This window comes from Erinaceus europaeus, chromosome 10, assembly GCF_950295315.1.
Source record: "Erinaceus europaeus chromosome 10, mEriEur2.1, whole genome shotgun sequence".
Taxonomy (NCBI): Eukaryota; Metazoa; Chordata; class Mammalia; order Eulipotyphla; family Erinaceidae; genus Erinaceus; species Erinaceus europaeus.
The window spans coordinates 2086453-2108954 of record NC_080171.1 but is presented as its reverse complement, the minus strand read 5'-3'; positions in this window follow the sequence as shown (position 1 = coordinate 2108954).

The following is a 22502-nucleotide window of genomic DNA, read 5'->3' as shown; positions in this document are numbered from 1 at the left end:
AGATAACAACTTGTCCCGAGGCAGCAGGGGTGGGCATGCTGGGGTACCTGTTTGCGACCTGCGGCAAGAGATGAGACCAAAGACCACCCCAGGGGCCTATGGTGGCGGATAACCCATTTATTGAGCGGCAGAACAGAGTTTTTACAGGGTGGTACAGGGATGCAAAGGGTGGTAGAAGGAAGCAGTTTGTTTTACCTTATATGGTTAAAGCACCAGGAGGTTGAGGAAGGGTGGGGGTCTTCCAGTAATCGTTAGGTGGGTGGTCTGGCTGGTTCGGGAATGAGGAGGTGAGATTATCAGCAGGCACACGGAGGGGGCGGGTGTCTTTGTGTGGGCAGGCGAATCGGGCCATATATGGCCAAAAGGAACAGGAGACAGGGAAGTGGTGAGGGGGCTTCTAGTAACTGTAGAGTAAGCATACCAACTGGTTTGGGAACAAGGAAGTGAACTATTGCGTTAGAGAATGTGGGGGCCTTGTGGGGTGGGGGAGTCTGACAGGGACAAAATCCTGGAGGCCGAGGCCCCCTGCTGGACCCCGGGTGGGGGAGTCTGACGGACAAAATCCTGGAGGCCGAGGCCCTCTGCTGGAGCCCGGGTGGGGGAGACTGACGGGGACAAAATCCTGGAGGCCGAGGCCCCCTGCTGGAGCCCGGGTGGGGGAGACTGACAGGGTGGCTGTACCTCCAGGAACCATTTTGTTTTTTTCACAGGCGGTCACACCATGCTCACCCTCAGCCTCACACTTCCCCGCACTGCACCCCTCACCAGGTCAGTCGTGGGCCACGGACTCTCCAGCAGGTGTGTTTGTGGCTCCTTCTCATGCCCTTCCATCTTCTCCCCAAAGTGAAGCTGAGAGGGGACCCTTTGGAGCACTGGTCTGAAAGGCAAGCCTAGGAACTGCCAGCCACAGACGCGTGCTTCGTTCCTTAGCATGTGTGGCGTCTGTGCGGAGAGTGCTGTGATGGCCACTGTCTCTGAGACGGGAGACACTCGGTGACTTAGGAGAGGGCCATGGCTTCTTCCCTACACTGCTCGGAGGCCAGCCGGCTAAGTGCTGCACTGGCTGAAAGTCACTCTGTGAACTAGACACAGGCACTTCAGGGCTTTACAAGCCAGACCGCTCGGTGTGATTGCTAGAGGCCCCCGGTGTGCAGAGATGTGTCTCTGCTGAGTGATCTTGGAGTGCAGCCCCAAGGGAGGAAGACGCCCCGCTCAACTAAACGTTTTCCATGGTGATGCGGAAATTCTCTGTGTTTGTCGGGCTCAATGGGGACTTAACCTCCAGAGGAAAACTCAGTGGGTCAGTACCAGCCTGGGAACAGCACTCGTGGGGCGTGCACTCACTGGCGCTCACGTGAGGAGTGTCAGCCATTGTCAGGCAGCCCCCTGCTCTGACGCTGTGGTCTATTTACACAATCACTGTTTTGCCTGAGACCCGCCCTGCCTGCATCGTACTGGTTAATCCCACTGGTTAGAACCTTCACAACAGCTGCTATGGAAGCTTGCTACTTTCCCCCTCTCCTAGCCATTTCCTTTTCCCACTTGTCACTTCCGGTTAAAGAGATATATAAAGGTGTTGTCTCTGATCAATAAAGGCATTGCATTGCGTTCCAGCTCTGCCACGAGTTCCTGGTCTCTCTCCCGTCGCTGAGTAAGCAGCAGCCCAGGTTGGCTCCGGTCGAGTTCTCTTCAACCCAGAGAGCACGTGCCCGGGAAGAAACACCCTCACGCTAGCCCGACAATTATTACACTGCTTTATTTAATGCCTATATGTCTAGTACAGTGACAGTTGCCAGAAATCAGAGTTCTGGGAACTGTCCTAAAACCACAGCTGATTTCTTCAGGGTTCACAACATAAACTGGTAATGAGCTTCTCCCATCCACTGAAGGAGCCAGTCTTGCTGCTAGATTCTGATGCAGAGTCGGCACCATTCCAGACCTTGAGGAAATAGGAAGGATGCTGTCTCTCTCCCTCTCTCCCTCCTCCTTCTTGCTCCATGTCTGGCTCTATCCAATAAATAAAGATAATTCTTTTAAAAAATTAAAAACGAGCCGGATGGTGCCACACCTGCTTAAGCAGACACATTACAGTGCCCAAGGACCTGAGTTTGAGCCCCCGGCCCCCAGCTGCAGGGGGAAAGCTGCTGAGTGGGGAAGCAGGGCTGCAGGTGTCTCTGTGTCTCCCCCTCTCTACCTCCCCCTTCCTCTTGATTTCTGGCTGTCTATCCAACAAATAAAGTTAATTTAATAAAAGAAATAGCTTAGTCTTCCCATGTTCACAAAGTACCATCCTAAAGAAAGGAGGCTGCTAAAAGCCAATAAAGTGAAGTAGCTAATTTCCTGTTGTGGCAGGAAGCTAGGAAGAGAACATGAGAAATCTGGGGTGAGGTGGAACCGTGCAAGGGGCAGGATAGAGACAGTCCAAGGGGCAGACAGTGTCGGCCAGGTGGGGTGGGGAGGGGTGGCACACCCTTGCTGCCCCTGCACAGAACCGCTGGTCAAGTCACCTAGGGAAGATCTGAGCTGGAGGAGCCCATCCTCAGCATTGGGGCAGGAGTGTGTGTCACTGACCCCCAGACTGGAGCCCTGGTAATAGCCTGTAGACAGGTGAGGAGGGTGCCTCACTGACCCCCAGACGGGAGCCCTGGTAATAGCCTGTAGGCAGGTGAGGAGGGCGCCTCACTGACCCCCAGACTGGAGCCCTGGTAATAGCCTGTAGACAGGTGAGGAGGGCGCCTCACTGACCCCCAGACGGGAGCCCTGGTAATAGCCTGTAGACAGGTGAGGAGGGCGCCTCACTGACCCCCAGACTGGAGCCCTGGTAATAGCCTGTAGGCAGGTGAGGAGGGCGCCTCACTGACCCCCAGACTGGAGCCCTGGTAATAGCCTGTAGGCAGGTGAGGAGGGCGCCTCACTGACCCCCAGATGGGAGCCCTGGTAATAGCCTGTAGGCAGGTGAGGAGGGTGCCTCACTGACCCCCAGATGGGAGCCCTGGTAATAGCCTGTAGGCAGGTGAGGAGGGTGCCTCACTGACCCCCAGACTGGAGCCCTGGTAATAGCCTGTAGGCAGGTGAGGAGGGTGCCTCACTGACCCCCAGACTGGAGCCCTGGTAATAGCCTATAGGCAGGTGAGGAGGGTGCCTCACTGACCCCCAGACTGGAGCCCTGGTAATAGCCTGTAGGCAGGTGAGGAGGGCGCCTCACTGACCCCCAGACTGGAGCCCTGGTAATAGCCTGTAGGCAGGTGAGGAAGGCGCCTCACTGACCCCCAGACTGGAGCCCAGACTAGGCAGACTGACACCCAGACTAGGCAGGTGAGGTGGGCAGGTTGTAGCTTTGACTGTCACTCGGATCACTTACCGCGACCCCTTCCCTGGCTCGCAGCCGTCTGGTGAGTTTCCACACGCATGGGAAGTCTCTGTCCTCTGTGGGTCTCCTGGAGCTGCCCCTGCTGCCCCCTCCCTCCTGTCTCAGGCTTCCCGAGCTCCAGGTGAGGTGGAACAGCCGCTCTGACGTAGGCGGGCTCTGCTCCCTGACGCTCAGGCCACGCTCTTCAGTGGGGGCTGGGGGCCTGAAAGAATCCCACTCTCAGGGGCGACCTTGTCAGCTGGTGTCCCTGGGAATCAGAAGGGGCTGTGACAGTGAGGTGCTCCATGCACGGGTCGGCTCCCACCGTGCCTGCCTCCCATGACAGTCAGCCTCAGGAGCACCTGCGCTGGGGGCTTTCCTCTCCCTGACTCTCTGCCCAACCCCACAGCACCCTTCTGACTTGGCTCCGTCTGTCACTCATGTAGACAGCGGCACAGCATCCTTTCGCTGCAAGGGAGGGAGAGACAGGAGACGCACAGCTGCGGGATACTGTCCTGATGTGACACTGGCTCTTGGAAACAACTCACTCCATACAAGTTCTGAAAGCCCTGTGCCAAAGCTGTCGGCCTGTGGCAGAAACCCAGACTTTACAGTTTATTCATTTATTTATTCCTGGTTAGAGACACAGAGAAACTGAGAGAGGAGGGGAAATAGAGAGGGAGAGAGACAGAAAGATGCCTGCAGCCCTGCTTCACCACTCATGAAGCTTCCCCCTGCAGGTGGGGACCAGGGGCTTGAACCCGGGTCCCTGTGCACTGCAATGTGTGTTCTTGACCAGATGTGCCACCACCTGGGCCCTTAAACCACGACTTTAGAGCAAAGAAAGCAATGACTGAGCTGCAAAAACAGAAATGCATGGGAACCGGTGCCGTCTTCTAGAAAAATCTAACCAAACAGCTTATTTGAAACCTATTCTGAAAGACTGCTAACCAGCTCAGTGGGAACTGCTGGTCAGAACTGCTGGACCCTGAGGTTACCACATGCCAGCAGTGACCTTTCACCTTGGCTGGCACTGAGGCCACCCAGGAGAGCTCACAGCCTCTGCTGCCCAAAGCACTGAGGTGGAGGTCAGTGGAGGTGGGCTGAGGCTTGTGCTTTTCTCTGTTGCTTGGTGCTCTTCATGTCTGTGCACTGTGGGAAGTCAAAGCCAACGCATGCTAAAAGCCGGATTCCATGCGGCTCAGGAGTTAGATAACGAGCTCTGGAGCCGAGGGACGGCATCGTGGTTGTACAAAGATTCTCCTGCCTGAGGCTCCGAGGCCCTAGGTTCCATCCCCAGCTCCACCATCAGCCAGAGCTCCACCATCAGCCACAGTGACCCACCTCCTCCCTCTGTATCGCTCTCTAATTAAAATAAAATAAACAAATAGTGTTTTTTAAAAGAATGGCTAGCGCTTACATGTTATCGATAGCCAAAAACCTTGACTCGACCCAGGCTGCAGCCGTCACTCTAGAGGGCTCCCCAGGATAACGGCGAAGGAAATGCAGACACCCAGTGTGACCTGAGTTAGACCTGGTAGTGGGCCCTGTCTGGGGACAGCCCTCCTCCTCTGGCCTGGGGGCGCACTGCCTTGTGGGGGACAGGAGGCTGAAGTGGGGGACGCCATGGCACAGCTGGAGGAGGAAGACACAGAGAGCCAGAGCCAGGGCCAGTCTGTGGCATTCACATTAGAGGCTCATCCTCCCAGAAGCCGGAAGGAGGAGGGTGGGAAGTGAGTCAAACAAGTAAACACTGTTTCTCCTGTAAGTTAGTACAGGAAAGCTGTATTTTACAAGGAATTCCCACCAGATACTAAGGTGCATAGGTTTAACAAGAAATCCTCGCCAGAGAATAATCTCAGCTGAATTGCATCTGTAGCATGAAATTGGAGGATGCTGGCCGGTGACTGTCATAGCCTGGGGCGAAAGCTCCCCTCTTGGAGAGGACCTTGGCTTGGGGCTGGATGGTGGCACACCCGGTTAAGTACTAAGCACTAGGACCGGCTCAAGGATCTAGGTTTGAGCCCCCGGCTCACCACCTACAGGGGGCGCTTTACAAGCAGGTGAAGCAGGTCTGCAGGTGTCTTTCTCTCCTCCTCTCTGTCTTCTCCTCCCCTCTTGATTTCTCTCTTTATCCAATACAATGGAAAAAGTGGCCCCCAGGAGCAGTGGGTTCAGGGGAACAAGAAAAGTCAACCTCCATGCCACTCAGTCCTTGGAGACTTGCTGACACTGAGGCAAAAGGATTTTATTGGGTTTTCTCTAGTAGTGAGCAAACAAATACGCAACTTCACTTCCAAAAAACAAAAACAAAACTTGTTTTCTTAAATGTCAGGAGAGCATATGGGCAGCCAATATTATAAAATGAAAATATTAACAAAACCATAGGATAAGAGGGGTAAACTTCACACAATTCCCACCACCAGAACTCTGTACCCCATCCCCTCCCCTGATAGCTTTCCTATTCTCTATCCCTCTGGGAGCATGGACCCAGGGGTCACTGTGGGATGCAGAAGGTGGGAGGTCTGGCTTCTGTAATTGCTTCCCCGCTGAACATGGGTGTTGACTGGTCAATCCATATTCCCAGTCTGTCTCTTAAGAACTGGCCACAGGGAGCGGCAGAGAGACTGCTGAAGTCAAGACTTGTTTTCCTGGTTCTTCATTGAGAAACAGAGCAAGGTATTTATGAGTAAAACTATGAGGCCAGACTGCAGAATATGAATTCAGATCCTACCACTTAGTGATGAGGGGACACTCAAGGGAGGTAATCTAACCTCTCTGGGGAAGAAAAAGGTCAAAATGAGCGAGAAACATTTTATATTTGCTTTCCTAGTTAGAGCATTAAGTGTCCTAGAAACATCTTAGCGGCATAGAAATCAACACATATTGTGGCTCACCAAACATAACTGAAACTTCAAAGCCAGTGTCAAGCAGCTTCTATTTGAAATTGAAAAATGCTTGCAGATTTTGTAAAAGGCTTCTTGTATTGGTGGTGGAGGGGTTTGACACATTTCCAACACTTCATTTATTCCAGAAGCTTTTTAGCATGTGCCCAAGTAGGTGGCTGGACAGTGTCTCCCATGTCCCGTGCAGAGTTCTCGCACAGCTAGAGTAATTTAGTAGCTGAAGCTCATGTCTGTTTGTGAAGAAGTGGCCTTGATTCAAACTTCCTAGGTGTCGTCCCTGCTTGGCCACTTTCCAGATCACGACTTTGGACTTGCTTGCTCACCATAACTGAGCTGTGGCTATTCTCATTCATAAAATGAGAATATTGGGGTGCCCACCATAACTGAGCTGTGGCTGTTCTCATTTATAAAATGAGAATATTGGGGTGCCCACCATAACTGAGCTGTGGCTGTTCTCATTCATAAAATGAGAATATTGGGGTGCCCACCATAACTGAGCTGTGGCTGTTCTCATTCATAAAATGTGAATATTTTTAAATATTATTTCCCTTTTGTTTTTATTGTTGCTGTAGCTATTATTGCTGTTGATGTCGTCATTGCTGGATAGGACAGAGAGAAATGGAGAGAGGAGGGGAAGACAGAGAGGGGGAGAGAAAGACAGACACCTGCAGACCTGCTTCACTGCCTGTGAAGCGACTCCCCTGCAGGTGGGGAGCCAGGGGCTCGAACCGGGATCCCTACGCCGGTCCCTGCGCTTTGTGCCACATGTGCTTAACTCGCTGTGCTACCGCCCGACTCCCAAAATGTGAATATTAAGGTGCCCTCTTCAGTGTTCTGAGGATTCAATGAAAAGGTAGGATTTTTTTTTTCAATTTATTCCATAGTAGTAGTTTGTTACAAGATGGTCATATTACAGGGTCTGCTCCACAGCACACCCACCACCACAGTTCTGTGTCCCCACCTCCCACCTCCCAAAGAAACCACCAGAGCTCTCACAAGTCTTACAGTTTGCTGGTGTCTGTTCTGTTTGGATTTTTTTTTCTGGCAAGTTCATGTATGTCAGCTCTAGATTCCACACAGGAGTGAAAGTAGCTGGCAGCTGTCTCTCTTCTCTTTACTTATTTCTCCAAGCATTATCTCCTCCAATTCCATCCATTTTGTCCCAAAGGACACGATATCATCTGTTTAAAAAGTATTTATTTATTTATTCCCTTTTGTTATTTTATTGTTGTGGTTATTATTGTTGTTGTTATTGATGTCGTTGTTGGACAGGACAGAGAGAAATGGAGAGAGGAGGGGAAGACAGAGAGGGGGAAAGAAAGACAGACACCTACAGACCTGCTTCACCGCTTGTGACGCGACCCCCCTGCAGGGAGCCGGGGGCTCGAACAGGGATCCTCATGCCGGTCCTTGCACTTTGTGCCACTTGTGCTTAACCCACTGCGCTACCGCCCGACTCCCACAGTATCACCTTTTTTTATTGCAGAGTATTCTGTGGAGTCTGTATCCATAGTTTCTTTAGCCAGTCCTCTCTTGATGGGCATCTAGGCTGCTTCCACTCTTTGGCTGTTGTGAGTAATGCAGCTGTGAACACGGGCTGCATGTGTCTCTTCTGGCTAGTGTTTGAGTGCCCACTGGATAGAAGCCTTAGAGTGGGGTTGCTGGGTCATAAGGTTGGAGCAGACTGCAGAGTGAGTCTGACCTGCATTGAGTGCATTTGCATCCCCCCACCCCAGCCCATCTCCTGTGCTAACCACTTTCAAGAAAAGTTGCTCCTTTCCACACAAAGCATCTAGAGTTGTGTAACGCTGTGCTATTTCTAGAAAAGACTTGCCAGGAAGTTACACAATTTACAGAAAGATCATGAGAGTGGTTTGCTGGGACTCCCAGATAGTGGAGGATGGATCTGATGGGCTGAGATCACTCATTCCAGATGTCTCTTGTGGCCCGTTTCCGCCCAGTGGCTTGCTACTGTCAGCTCATTATGCTTTCTTGGGACTTTCCACTGCCCCAGCCTTCATCCCCAGGATGAACCTCTAAGATTCTTTCCCAGAATTATATTTTTCAGTCTCTTTCTTCTTATGCATAGAAGTAATGGGCTGGCTATCTCTTGTTGGGTAATGTCTTCAGAAAACAAAACAAAACAAACCACTTCTGGTCTTATGGACTGATGGAGAAAGTGTTTTCAATGATATATTTTACTGGCATTGAAATGATAAGTAAAATCTAAATACATCTGAATGAGCTATGTGGACAAACAGAAATACGGTCAGAGGAGAGCAAGCATTCCACACAGCCAAGTTACTTAGGGGTATTCACTGCACTTACTCATCACACGGCACTCCAGGGTTCGATGCAGTAGCCAAGATCCTTGTCCTCAAGACACCCATGGTCTTCATAAAGGAGAGAGTGAAACCCTAGGAGTGTAAAGCGCTCTCGGTACTAACAGGAATAGCTATAGCCTACAGTGGGAGGAGTGGAAGGAGAAAAGCTGTGAGTTCCAGTTAGAGGGAGCAGAAGGATCCTTCTGCGTGTGTCATTACTCTGAGTTACAGCAGACAGCAAAGATGAGTGTAGTGTAACCCAAGGCGAGATGTATGTGACTGTGTGTTGATGTGTGTGGCTGAACTCACCCAGCGATGATCTGACTTCCTGCCTAACTAGGCCCGGAGCTCAAATGATGGCCTTAGGATTTCACTTTCTCTTGCCTGCAGCTGTGCCCAGCTGCCAGGCTAGCGTGAGGGTGTTTCTTCCTGGCCCAGCTGCCAGGCTAGCGTGAGGGTGTTTCTTCCTGGCCCAGCTGCCAGGCTAGCGTGAGGGTGTTTCTTCCTGGCCCAGCTGCCAGGCTAGCGTGAGGGTGTTTCTTCCTGGGCACGTGCTCTCTGGGTCGGAGAGGACTCGACCGGAGCCAACCTGGGCTGCTGCTTACTCAGCGATGTGGGCGAGAGACCAGGAACTCGTGGCGGAGTTGGGAACACAATATGTCTTTATTGATCAGAGACGACGCTTTTATATATTTAGAACCAGAAGTGGCAAGTCAGAAAAGGAAATGGCTGGGAAAGGGGGTGGAGAAAAGGAAAGAGGGGGGAAGGTAGAAAGCTTCCATAGCGGTGGTTGCTAGGGTTTTAACTGGCGGGATTAATGTACCCTGTAGGCAGGGCGGGCTTCAGGTAGAAAGAAGATAGATCAAAGGAATGGGTGCGGAATCTTTGAGGCTAAACAGTGATTATGTAAATAGGCCCTAGTGTCAGCCATGCAGGGTGGAGCAGGGCTGCCCGACACCCACTCTGCACACTAGCCTCTCCACATGTCTTGGGCAAACCGTCACTCACAGACATTTTATTCTGCCCCCCACTTTCTTCATTGAATATAATTTTATTTGGGGGTCTGTGGCTTGCCACCTAGTCTTCAACGCACAGGCATCACGTCTCACCTCCCCTTGCCTGGTGTCCAGCAGACACACAGGACCCCAGTGTCCCTTCACCCTGTCCCTGTCCCTCCGCCCCCAGAGTCCTTTGCTTGGTGCAATACGCCACACCCAGTCCCAGTTTCAGCTCATGTTTTCCCTCACTGTCCTTTGTTCTTAAGTCATGCCTGTAAGTGAGAGCGTTCAGTACCGGTTTCTCTGTCTCACTCAACATGACGTCTTTGAGTTCTGACTATGATATTGCAAAGGAGATGACATCATCATTTCCATAGCTTCGCAGTACTCCCTTGCATATATATGTGCCACAACTTCCTTAGCCATTCATTCCTCAGTTGTTGGGTGTCTGGGTTGCTTCCAAGTTGACTTATTACAAACTACTGCTGTGAACATTGCCATGCATAGATAGGTCTTTTCAAACAGGTGTTTGCGGTTTCCCTGGGTGGATCCCCAGGAGAGGAATTGCTGGGTCACAAGGCAGGTCCATTTCAAGAGTTCTGATGAATGTCCAAACTTTCCACAGGGATTGGGCAGCTTACATTCCCCCAGCATTGCAGGAGGGTCCTTTTCCCTCCACGTATCCCCTCCAACAGTTGCTGTTTCTGTCCTTTCTGATGTGTGACATCCTCACAGGCACAAAGTGGTGCCTTGGGGTTTTTTAGATTATTTTTATTGAGGGGATTAATGGTTTACAGTAAACATAGTTGTTGATACGTGTGTAAAATTTTTAAGTTTTCTACAAAACACTGTCACCCTCAGCCTTGGCCCTCCTCCACCATCATGGCCCTGGAGCTGAAAGCAACCCCCCTCCCCAGAGTTCTTTGTTTTGGTGCAATACACCAGACCAAGTTCTGCTTTTTGCTCTCATTGGTGTTTTTATTTGCATTTTCCTGATTCTCAGAGACTTAGAACAAAGATGTGTCGTGACTTTTCTGATAACCGAAGACATATTGGTGGACAACTCTTTATATAGATAACGTTTTATTTATTAGATAGAGACAGAGAGAAATTGAGAGGAAAGGGGGAGATAGAGAGGGAGAGAGAGACAGAGAGACACCTGCAGCCCTGCTTCACCACTCGTGAAACTTTCCCCCTGCGTGTGAGGACCAGGGGCTTGAACCTGGGGCCATGAACACTGTAAAGTGAGCACTCAACCAGGTGTGCCACTGCCTGGCCTCCTGAACAGCTCTTAAGAGGGGAATTTCTATATAAAGACAGCACAGAGATGAGGAAGCCTGTGAATTAGAATACTGCCTTGGTCCTTTAAGGCTGCCCTCCTAAAGTACTTCAGGTCGGATGGCCTGTAACAATGAAATGTCACTCAGAGCACAGAGTTTGAGAAGTCCAACGTGAAGGTGCTGTCTGGGCATCTGCGTCCTGGCCCAGAGAAGTCTACGCTCTTCTCCAGGTGGCAGTGGTGAAGGAGTTTCCCAGGGCATATTTTATTTCATTTTATTTTTATTTTATTTACTTGCAAGATCATTTTCTTGAGGCAATGCTGTCTTACAGGATTCTGGTTGCCACAGGGGTAGAGTTGCATATCTCCCTGTGTTAGGTGTCAGCACAGCTCACTGTCACCATGCTGTCGCCCTCCTCCACTAAGACCCCTTGGGTCCCCAGACTCTAGGGTCTCTTTTCTGAGGGAAATAACCTCACTTATGAGGCCTCCACTATTGTGACCTCACTCACTCCCAGAGTTTCCACTTCCTAATACCACACTGGGAAGAGTGTGTCAGCATAGTCACTTGGGGAGAGATGCATTCATTCTAGCACAAAAAAGCAGTACTTAGTTAACACGAGAAGTCCTTATCATGCGTCAGAATACTGTGTCCTGATCTTTGATTTAAATAGAAGCATAGGACAGTTGTGCATCTTAGTAGCCAGTGGTCATGAATTTGCACGCCCAGAAAACCTCCTGGAGAAACCGTAGAATATACAGTTGCTTTACCCTGTGATTCCTCTGAGGTGCTGACTAGCTGGGCTCCCTGGCTGGGCTTCAGTGGTCCTCCAGGCTGTCAGACACTGTACACACTCTGGTAGTGATCTGTATTAGTCAGCGTCAGTTAGGCACCATTGATAGGAACCGCTTTGATAAGTGAGTAATCCCTAAAATATTCTCTTTGAGAGAGAATCTGTCTCTCACCTCCAGTTTATGCCCCAGTGGATTGATGTAATAATATTTATTAAGTCTGCGCATCACATGGAAGAACTTTGGTGGTGGAATAAATCAGCACTGATTTTAATAGCAGAGGTGTAAGCGTATGCCCAGAAATCTCACAAAAACATAAAAGAGAAGCTTGTGTGCAGACTAAGCACAGCAGCCAGGCTTCTCTGTCTGTTACTGTCTTCTCCAGGTCAGGGCTGCTGCAGTGTAAGTGTCGTTCTGTCTTACACCCTCACAAAGTTCTCCCTGTGCATGTGGACAAAGGAAGTGTAACGCAGTGACTAGCTCAGAAAGCCACTCCTGGGCGCTTTGGGAAGAAGCGTAAGCAGCTGAGTCGTCACGAAGGCAGATCTTCCCAACCGTGAGCCGGCTACCTTCATATGGTGTCCACTCACTTTTGAGTGTGAAGTGTTCATTCAGGGGGGGAAGTACGCTGTGGCTACAAAGGAAATGTAATTTACGACTCAACAGGGAGCAGTGCACATTAGAGCAAAGAACATGCACCAGGCATGTTACTTAGGATCTTGTCCATGTCTTTGACTCATGAAGAAATCCATGCCCAGGGTGTAGATCCACCTGCCAACACCCGTGGCCAGCAGAGAAGCCGTAACAGAGGCCAGAACCCCCACCTTCTGCACCCCATAAATAATTGTGATCCACACTCCCAATGGGGGAGAAATGTTGGGGAAGATGGCCAGAGAGAAGAGGAAAACTCCATCAGGACTCAGAAAGAGAAGAGGGAAAAAGGGAGCACAGTTGGAAGGAGTAACAGGGTAACAGATGCAAGTGTGACTTAGAAAGGAAGAGAAGAAGAGACCATAGGGGGGAAATGGGCAAATCTGGACAAATACACACACACACACACACACACACACACACACACACACAGTGCTATGGCAAAGAGCATCAGTCTAGTTTGCATCATTTGGTGTGACCATTGGGTAATTTGTTCTACAAAATGTGAATTTTTCCTGGATTATCTGTCATTGGTGTATTATTTTCAAAGAAGTCTAGCCCTAGAAGCTCCCACTGTGTTATTCTATCATATTTGCAATTTGAAATGTGGTCTGTCTTTTCTGTTGAGATGTTATTATTCTTTATCTCTAAATTCAACACTATGTAGAACATGACTCTGTGTGTGTGTGTGTGAATGTGTGTCTGTGTGTGTGTGTGTCTGAGTGTGTGTGCCTCTGTGTATCTGTCTGTGTGTGAATTTGTGTGTCTATAGTCTGTGTGTGTGTGTGAGTGTGTGTCTGTGTGTGTATGTCTGAGTGTGTGTGCCTCTATGTGCCTGTCTGTGTGTGAATTTGTGCACCTATGTCTGTGTGTGTCTATGTTTGTATGTCTATGTGTGTGTGTGTCTGTGTATATATGTGTCTGTGTGTCTCTGTGTGTGTGTGTGCGTGTGTAGAAACTGCCTTTCCTTCTGGATCAATCTGCTTTAGCCGGGCTGAGTGAGGAGAATCTCTCCCACTCACTGAGCCCACAGCAGACATGTTGTGTGTGTGTGTGTGTGTGTGTGTGTGTGTGTGTGTGTGTGTGTATAGAAACTGTTTTTCCTTCTGGATCAATCTGCTGCAGCCGGGCTGAGTGAGGAGAATCTCTCCCACTCACTGAGCCCGCAGCAGACATGTTGGGAGAAGGCGCCTGCAGCTGCAGCTCACCGGGAGCCGGGGAGGCAGGTGACACCGCGTGTGCCCAGGAGCTCTGGAAGCCTCCTTACAGACAACAGACGTCTGCTGCTGCCGCGGCTGCTTGCCTTCAGATTCCTGAGTCCAAAACCCACCCACTCTTACAGCCTCTCTCTTTCTATTCCCAAGGAAAAAAGGAAAAGGCAGACAGAGATCGAGGGCAAGCGGCAAGAGCTGGACAGGCAGATCCTGCTGCTGCAGCACTCCAAGGTAAGCGCAGCCCAGCGCCCATCCGGCGGCGGGTCCCACTCCCCACAGCTGGGCAGACTTGCCCTGGCGCGAAGGCGCTCCCTAGATGAGCGGCCAGAAAACCAGCTCAGCGTCCTGGGGACTTTTCTCAGATTCAGGGCATCCTTATGACGTTCCCGTTTCCAGGGGAGGTGGCGGTGTGCAGGCAGCAGGCTTGGGGGTGCTGGTGCCCTGCCGGGAGGGGAGGTGGCTGCAGCCAGGCAGAGGGCGAGCCTGCGCAGGGTGGGGTAGCTCATGGGCGAGGCGTGGACCTGCTGCCTCCTCCAGGGGGGCCAGCATTCCGTTCTGGTGCGGTGAGGGAGATGGAAGCAGTCCAGTCTGACAGGGGAGCGGCCCTGTGCTGCCGTCTTCACTCCAACTGGAGGACTCTGAGAAGGATTCAGACCAGCAGGTTGTTCTCTCCTGCACGAGGGGAGGGGCAGGCCGTTTCTCCTTCTTTGAGGCGTGATGCATTGAGCACGGAGATGGACTCGGGCCCAGGAAGAGCTCTGTCACTGTCACTGTCACTGTCACTGTCACGGCGGTGTGCCTCCTATTGCTCCCTGGCTTTCTGCTCACCCCACGCGGGGAGGCGTTGCCCGTAGAGTTGGCCGGTCAGGGCGTCTGTGGGGCGATGCTACGTATTGTTTGGATTTGGGGAAAACAATTAGAAGGCTTATAGTTTATAGCTGCATCCCTTGTTTTTCTTGGAAGACGGGAGGGTGCTAAGTGAATCTTCAAAATGTGAATCCTCACTCAGCAAGCTAGCCAGGGGCCTCGGCAGCCGCCTGACCTACATCTGTGTCATGTGTTTGCCAGTTTAGAGACTCCAGCCAGAGAGAAGTGTTTTAGGCAGACAAGCAGCGTGGTGCTGAGCGTGGGCCCCTTTTCGCACGGAAGCCCAGATGCTGCTGCCACCTTTTCTGTAGCACGCTTGGGGGGGGGGTGGCTAAAGGTAGCAGAATATGGTTTCTAGAACTGAGTCAAGGTCAGTCTGGACAGAGCTGGGTCTCTGGATAAGAAAACAGCTCACTCCTCCTAAGAAATCAAAATGCACTGAGGTCACAGAATTCTGTTCACTTCTAAGCAAATGCTGGGCCATAGACATCTGCTAAAAGACTCAAGTTCTTACTTTATTACAGTTCTTCTTCTGGCTTTCAAAAATGACACCAAGGATTTATTTACTGCTGGGTACCCATCACAGTGGTAAGCAAACAAACAAAGAAAACCCCTCTGCTTTTACTTATTTCATCTGTCCTGCTGCCCTCATCCATGTGCCCATCCGCCCATCCGTCCAGCATCCCAGCAACAGAAACAGTTAAAAGGACTTGGTGGTGTGTGGGGAAGTAGTAAGAGTCTTTCTGAAACTTGAAAATAATGGTGTCAGAGAGCTCCTTATGGGTATTCAGGTAAAATTCTCACAGTTGATAAGATCGGCTCTCTAAGGGAACACCCAGCACTCTGAACCAAAAATTAATTAATTGATTAATTAACAAAATAAAGTCTTGCTGTAACCTGGTGGCGAGAACACAAGAAGTGGCAGTGGTAATGTAGCGTGGAGATGGCCGGGCTGTGGGCTCTTCTCTCTGGGGTCAGCTGTAGGACAGAAGGAAAGTGGCCTTCTGGCCACCACCATGAGGACGGAGAGCTCGGAGGCCCAGAGGCAGTTTACCTGAATCACTCTGGAGAGACCCGCGTCCCGCAGGTCCCATCTTCCCGTGTGCTTTGTGAGGTGGGGTCTGCAGCTAGGTGAGCAGTCATAGGACCTCACTGTGGCCCAACGAAACTTAGCTTAAAACTCTTTTTTTATTTTGGGAGGGGGCAGGGGCTGGCCAGTGGTGCACCTGGTAATGCACACATGCTACTAAGTGCAAGGACCCACTCAAGCACACAGATTCAAGCCCTGGCTCCCCACCACTTCGTAAGTGGTGAAGCAGGTCTGCAGCTCTTGCCCCCTCTCTGTCTCCTTCTCTCTCAGATCCTCTCTGTCCTGTCCAATAAAATGGAAAAAATGGCTTCCAGGAGCAGTGGATTTGGAGTGCTGGCACTGAGCCCCAGCGATCACCCTGGAGGGAAAAGGAAAAAAAGAACTTTTTTAAAAAGTTTCTTTGTTTTTAAATTTTATTTATTTATTATTGGATAGAGACAGAGAAATTGAGAGGGGAAGAGAGAGAGAAGGAGGGAGACTTGACCCTCCCCCTGCAGTGGGGACACTCACAAGTGGTGAGGCAGGGCTGCAGGTGTCTCTCTGTCTCCCCTCTCTAGCTCCGCTTCCCTTCACAGATTCTCTCTGTCCTATCCAAGACAGTGGGAAAAATGGCCCCCTGGAGTAATGGATGGATTCATAGTGTTGGCACCAAGCCCCAGCAATAATTGTGGGAGAGAGAGAGAGAGAGAGAGAGAGAGAGAGAGAGAGAGAGATGCAGCTTTGCTTCACAACTCATGAAGATTCCCCCTGCAGGTGGGAACCAGGGCTTGAGCCTCAGTCCCTGTGCGCTGTAGTGCTTGTACTTAACCAGGAGCACCACCACCTGGCGCCAGAACTCTCTTTCTTTATTCTGAGCTATCCTTTCCAAAATGACCATCACTAGAGAGAGTGCAGCAGCTGGCAGTGAGTCCCTCCCGCTCTATCTAGAAGGAGGCTTCTCCTGAAGGCAGCTTGCTGCTGACTGAACCTGAGTAGTTTGAGCCTGCGTGGTTTGAGCCTGTGGTTTGAGCCGGCCTCCCTGCGATGCTTCAGTTTCAAGCATGGCTGCTTCACCCTCCATGGTAGCAGGCGAATTGAAGGGCTGCTCCTCTGGACTTAGTGAGTAGAAACTCAGCCACGTTGCTCCTGGAGTCAGGCCACCATGTCATCCCTACATACAGTCACGATTCTTTTACATTCCTAAAGCACATGGAACTTTACATATGGCCCTTCAGGGCAGGGGGACAGCATAATAGTTATGCACAGAGACTCTTCTGCCTGAGGCTTTCTAAGATCCAGGTTCAATCCCCTACACCACCACAAGCCAGAGCTGAGCAGTCCTCTGGTAAAAATAAAAATAAAATAATGATTCATACTTATGTACACATGCACATCAATATATATATATATGTGTGTGCATATATCTTTTTCAATAGTGGCTGCCTAGTAGAAACGGCTCTCCTTTATCTAATGCAAAAGGGAATGAACGTGTGTAATCAAGTCCATGCCCAGAGCACAGAGACCAAAGGTGAGAGGGCACCCGCCTCCCCATAGCCACGCTGCCTCAGGACACTGTCTTTGTCTTGTTCTGATGAAGCATTTCCTGGTGAATGATTTGTCTAGAGAGATGCCAGTTCAAATACACTGAAGGTATTTTCCCAAATTCCAGAAAAATTAGACAGCATGGAGGCATACCTCACAGTAACTGTTTGAAATAGAAAACACGTGGAAGAATGGGATTAATTCATATTTATTTTGCCAATTTTCAAAGCCTCAGAGGCTCTCTTTAAGAAAAAAAGACCTCAGTGTGGAGTTAAGAGGGTCAAGCGTTAGAGTCAGAGTTCACGCTGTTGCTGTTGCCAGGGCTCCCCACTTTCGTCGGACATTTTCGGGTAGAGAGGGAGATCAAGGCAGATGCACAGCACTGAGCCTTCCCCAGTGCTGTGGAGATTGGGACTCCAGCCTGACTCGTTCACATGTCAAGGCAGGCACATGCCTAGGTGAGCTAGCACCCTGGTTCACGATTTCTCATGGAAGACATAATTCTCATCATTGAATAGTTTTGGGTGTCACTTAATAGGCAGTAAATATGAATTTAACAGATGTACTAATCTGCTACCAAGTAAATAGAACTTAATGCGCTAGCTGTGATGCTTGTGTGCGTGATTATGATAGTTGCTGATTACAATATCTCTGTCTGATGAAGTACACTTGCTATATATATGTGTGTGTGAGTGTGTGTGTGAGTGTGCGTGCGAGTGTGTGTGAGTGTGTAAGTGTGTGTGTGTTAGTGTGTGTGTTAGTGTGTGAGTATGTGTGTGTGTGTGTGAGTGTGCGTGCGAGTGTGTGAGTGTATGTGTGAGTGTGTGAGTGTGTGAGTGTGTGTGTTTGTGAGTGTGTGTGTGAGTGTGTGTGTTTGTGAGTGTGTGTGTGTTTGTGAGTGTGTGTGTGAGAGAGTGAGTGTGTGTATGTGTGAGTGTGTGTGTGCGTGTGTGTGAGTGAATATGAGTGTGTGTATAAGTGTGTGTGTGTGTGTATATGAGTTTGTGTGAGTGTGTGTGAGTGTGTGTGTGTGTGTGTGTGTGTGTGTGTGTGTGTGTGTGTACAGAATGAGTAAGTTCCATCATGGATCCTAGGACCAGTGTACAACAGTGGCAGGAAGACTGGACTTGGAACTTTGATGTCCTAGCCAAATTAAATTTATACTTCTTTTTATAAGATACTTGGTTCCTGTTCATTAACCATCTTGTCCTGCTTTATATCTTACTATGTCCAAGAGGACCCTCCCTTTGTCCTCTTCTCTCTCTGGCTTCTGATAGAGTTGGAATTCAGAGCCCTCTGGGCACCTTCCCCTAACATTTCTCCCCCTCAGGGAGTCTGGGTCAAAATTCTCTAAGGGGTGCAGAAGGTGGGAGCTCTGGCTTCTGTCATTGCTTCTCCACTGGACATGGGTGTTGGCAGGTGGGTCCACACCCCCAGCCTGTCTCTGTCTGTCCCTAGTGGGGCAGGGCTCTGGGGAGGGGGGGTTCCAGAACACATGGGTGAGGGCGTCTGCCCAGGGAAGTCAGATTGGAATCATAGCAGCATCTGCATCTTGGTGGCTGAAAGGCAGTAAGATATAAAGCAGGACAGACTGGTTAATGGACAGGAACCAATAAGTGGGAATAGACTGGATGATAGAAACTCTATCCTGCACTGGGAAGGCTTTGTTTGTTCTCCTTCCTGCTGTCTCTAGCTGTGTTTGTTTGTTTATTTTTCTTGTTTGGACTCTTCACAACTGACTCCCCTTGACAGATGTGAATTTGGATAGTTTTTAGTACCTGTGAGATACAATTCATGGTCTTGATGCATGTCATTTGGGCAGTAAGACCTAAGAAAGCTTTTTGTGTCAGTTCTTACATCTAAAGTTCTTAGTTTGCCTGCCACTACAGTTCTGAAGTGCTCAGGCAGGCAGGTGAGCAGAGCAGTGCTTGGAAGCAAGCCCTCTGCTTGACTGGGATGGACAAATGCATCGTATTCTGAAACCCCAACACAGCTGGTCTCAGACACACTATGAGGGTGCGTCTGGAATCAGTTCATGAAAGCTTTGGAAGTTAATTTTTTTGACTCAATTGCTTCCCCTGACTGTTACTGGGGGGGGGGGGCTTGCAAGTAAAAACCCAACCATCTTTTTTTCTTAATGCCAAAGCTCCTTTGTGGAATAGAGTTCCTGAAGCCAGACCTACTACTCTGTGCTCTTCCTGGCTCCTGCTGTGGGGGGAAAATAATAGCTACTACTATGTGCAGAGAAGAGACAGGTACAGGAGAGACAAGTGCTTCTGATGCTCAGGGCACCTGTCTGTCCTTGTCCAAAGTCCTGGTGAAGCTAGTGAGGGAGTCAGGAGTGAGGGTCTGAGTGGGAAGGGTAGGCACCTTGTGAGGAGAGCAGAGAGCACATTCCCAAGGACAGCAGCCTTCTCAGTTCCTCGGGAAGCCCTGACAGTGGCACATCCTCCTGTGGGGAGAAAGCCAGGCACTTCCCAGCCGATTTCATGAGGACTGAGGCTGCCAGTGTATCTTCTCAGAGATCCTAGTTAAGGTCTTTCCCTTCTGTGAGCTTATCTGGTCAGTGTCAGCACTTCTAGCACAGGGGGCCGGGGTAGCACACTTGGTGCAGCACACTCTGTCGGGCTAGTATCACGAGGGAGAGAGATGACCCAGGAACCAAGCTCGTGGCAGCAGGACAATTCAAATCTTTATTCATTTGAGTGCCCCAGAGTCAGGCGGTAGCACACCTGGTAAGCCACGTAGCACCAACCACAATGGCCGGCATCAGCCTCCCACTCTGCATGCCAGCTTTCCTCCAGCTCGGGATACAGAAGAGACAAGACAGAAATGGAAGTGGCTTGACAATACCATCCATGGTTAGGAAAGGGGTGGAGAAAGGCAAAGGGGGCCAGGAATGGTATGGACCTCCCTAGCAACTGTTGCTAGGGGTTCAACTGGTAGGATTAGCAATACCCTGTGGGGAATTAGGAAGGAGACCTTTAGTCATTTGTAAGACAAAGCAGAAGATTGATAATGTAGAAAATAAAAGGACAGGCCATAGTATTGGGGAATGTAGGTGGAGCAGGCTTAATGTTTTAAGGAATGCCGGGCTCCCAGAGGCGGGAAGATGCAGGATGTTTGTGTGAGGCAGGGAAGACTTAAATGGCCACCAGCCTTTTGAGGTTCATGTGTCCGCCCTTTGGCTCAACCCCTCCGTGGAGAGAGAGAGACTTACCAGGAGGGACTCACCTCTCAGGTCAAGCCCTGCCAGGCTCCACCACATCCCCACAACCTCCCTACAACACTCCTTACAACCTGCCCAGCTCCTGGTCATGCCCCAGTGCCACGTGTGTGACCAAGGCAGCAGAGGAAGCTTCCCGGGCTGTGGAGAGGTATTGTGACGTCCTCCTTTTATGTCTGCCTTTCTGTGTCTCTCCTTTCTCCCTCTCTTTCACTGTCAAAAATTAAAAGAATGAAGGAAGCCATCCCAGGAGCACTGTGGAACTAGGCATGCACTAGTCTCCAGCCCTACATGAAACAGAGAAAGAGCAAAGCGGACCTTGGCACAGAAAACCCTCTCAAAGCTTGGCACACAGTCCCAGGAGGTATCAGGGGACAAGAAAGTGGAGGATGTTGTGAATCACCTGTTGACTCACTCATTTCCGGGACGGAGCAAGGAGCTGCCACAAAGGGGGTGTGCAAGTGAATCAGAGCAGTGGGTGTGTGATAGCCAGAGCTGGACACAGCCCAGAGGCCCGACAGCAGAGGAGAGGCTGAGCAAGTCACACTGTAGACACACAGTGGAATACTACACAGCTATTAAAAATGGTCCGTCTGCCTCGTTCACCTGCTCTTGGATGGAGCTTGAAGGGGTCTTGTGAAATGAGATCAGCCAGAAAGAGAAGGATGAGTAGGGGGTGAGTCCACTCATGGGCAGAAGTGGAGAAAGGAGAACAGAAGAGGAAGCAGAGCAGAACCTGGACTCGGGCTGGTGTTCTGGACTGATGTCCTGAACTGGGGCTGGTGTCCTGGACTGGGCTGATGTCCTGGACTGGGCTGATGTCCTGGACTGGGCTGGTGTCCTGGACTGGGGCTGGTATCCTGAACTGGGGCTGGTATCCTGAACTGGGGCTGGTGTCCTAGACTGGGGCTGGTGTCCTGAACTGGGGCTGGTGTCCTGGACTGGGGCTGGTATCCTGAACTGGGGCTGGTGTCCTGGACTGGGGCTGGTGTCCTGGACTGGGCTGGTGTCCTGGACTGAGGCTGGTGTCCTGGACTGGGGCTGGTGTCCTGAACTGGGGCTGGTGTCGTGGACTGGGGCTGGTGTTCTGGACTGGGCTGGTGTCGTGGACTGGGGCTGGTGTCCTGGACTGGGGCTGGTATCCTGAACTGGGGCTGGTGTCCTGGACTGGGGCTGGTATACTGGACTGGGGCTGGTATACTGGACTGGGGCTGTTGTTCTGGACTGAGGCTGGTGTCCTGGACTGGGGCTGGTGTCCTGGACTGGGCTTGTGTCCTGGACTGGGCTGGTATCCTGGACTGGGGCTGGTGTTCTGGACTGAGGCTGTTGTCCTGCACCAAAGTAAAGTCTCTGGGTGGGAGGAGTGTTCAGGTCCTGGAACAGCATGGCAGCGGAGGGCCTAGTGGGGGTGAGAGTGTCATGTGGAAAACTGTAAGCCGTTAACCCCCTACTAAAGAATAAAGTAAATGTGGGGCAATTCTGGCCTTTGGGAAGCTGGACAGACAGACAAGGACAGACAGAATCTGAACTCTGGAGTGTGTTGTCTGCCTTACGACACGGAGCAGAACACCACAGCCATCCTCTTAACAACTCTTAGTAACTCTTTACAGGTTCATACGTTTTTTTCTTGGTTCTTCTTCTTCTTCTAGTGTTTGTCCTTCTTCCGTAGCCAGTTAACAGCGTCAGGTTGAGCCTGATGTAAAGTTTCAAGACCGTCTGAAATTGTATGTCTCACCCATAAGAGCTACAGCAGACTTGTACTTTGTGTCCACAGTGTTCCTGACACCTCCCTCTTTCATTTCTGTAAATCAGTTTTCACTGGTCTGAAGCCATGCCTAAGCTGGCCTGTCATCGTTTGAGAACCTCCTTTACCTTCACATGGTCACCCTAACAGCTCAAACAGGACTTAGACTGAGGTGATGTCAGAAAGCCAGGAGACTCAGCCTTACTCCCGCTTGAGGGCAGCAGAGCTGGCCCTGTGTCCTGCCTCGGGCAGACCTTGTGTTGTATCCTCACAGTCAGACCCTCCTGTGGCCACTCCCCGCCCACTAGGCTTCCTGGGCCCGGCCTCCACTGACATCCAGCAGCTGCTCTCTGCCATAGAGGGGCTTGTAATGGGAACCCGACTCCAGAAATTCCTCCTGTGCCTTGTTCATCCTGCTTTTCATCTTAGGGACTTTCCACACGCCTTTTTCTTGAGCTGCCTCCATTTCTCTTCTTAGAGTAGGAATCACGTCCACCTTCTGACCAACACATGCAAGTTACTTCACGTCAAGTACTGCAGG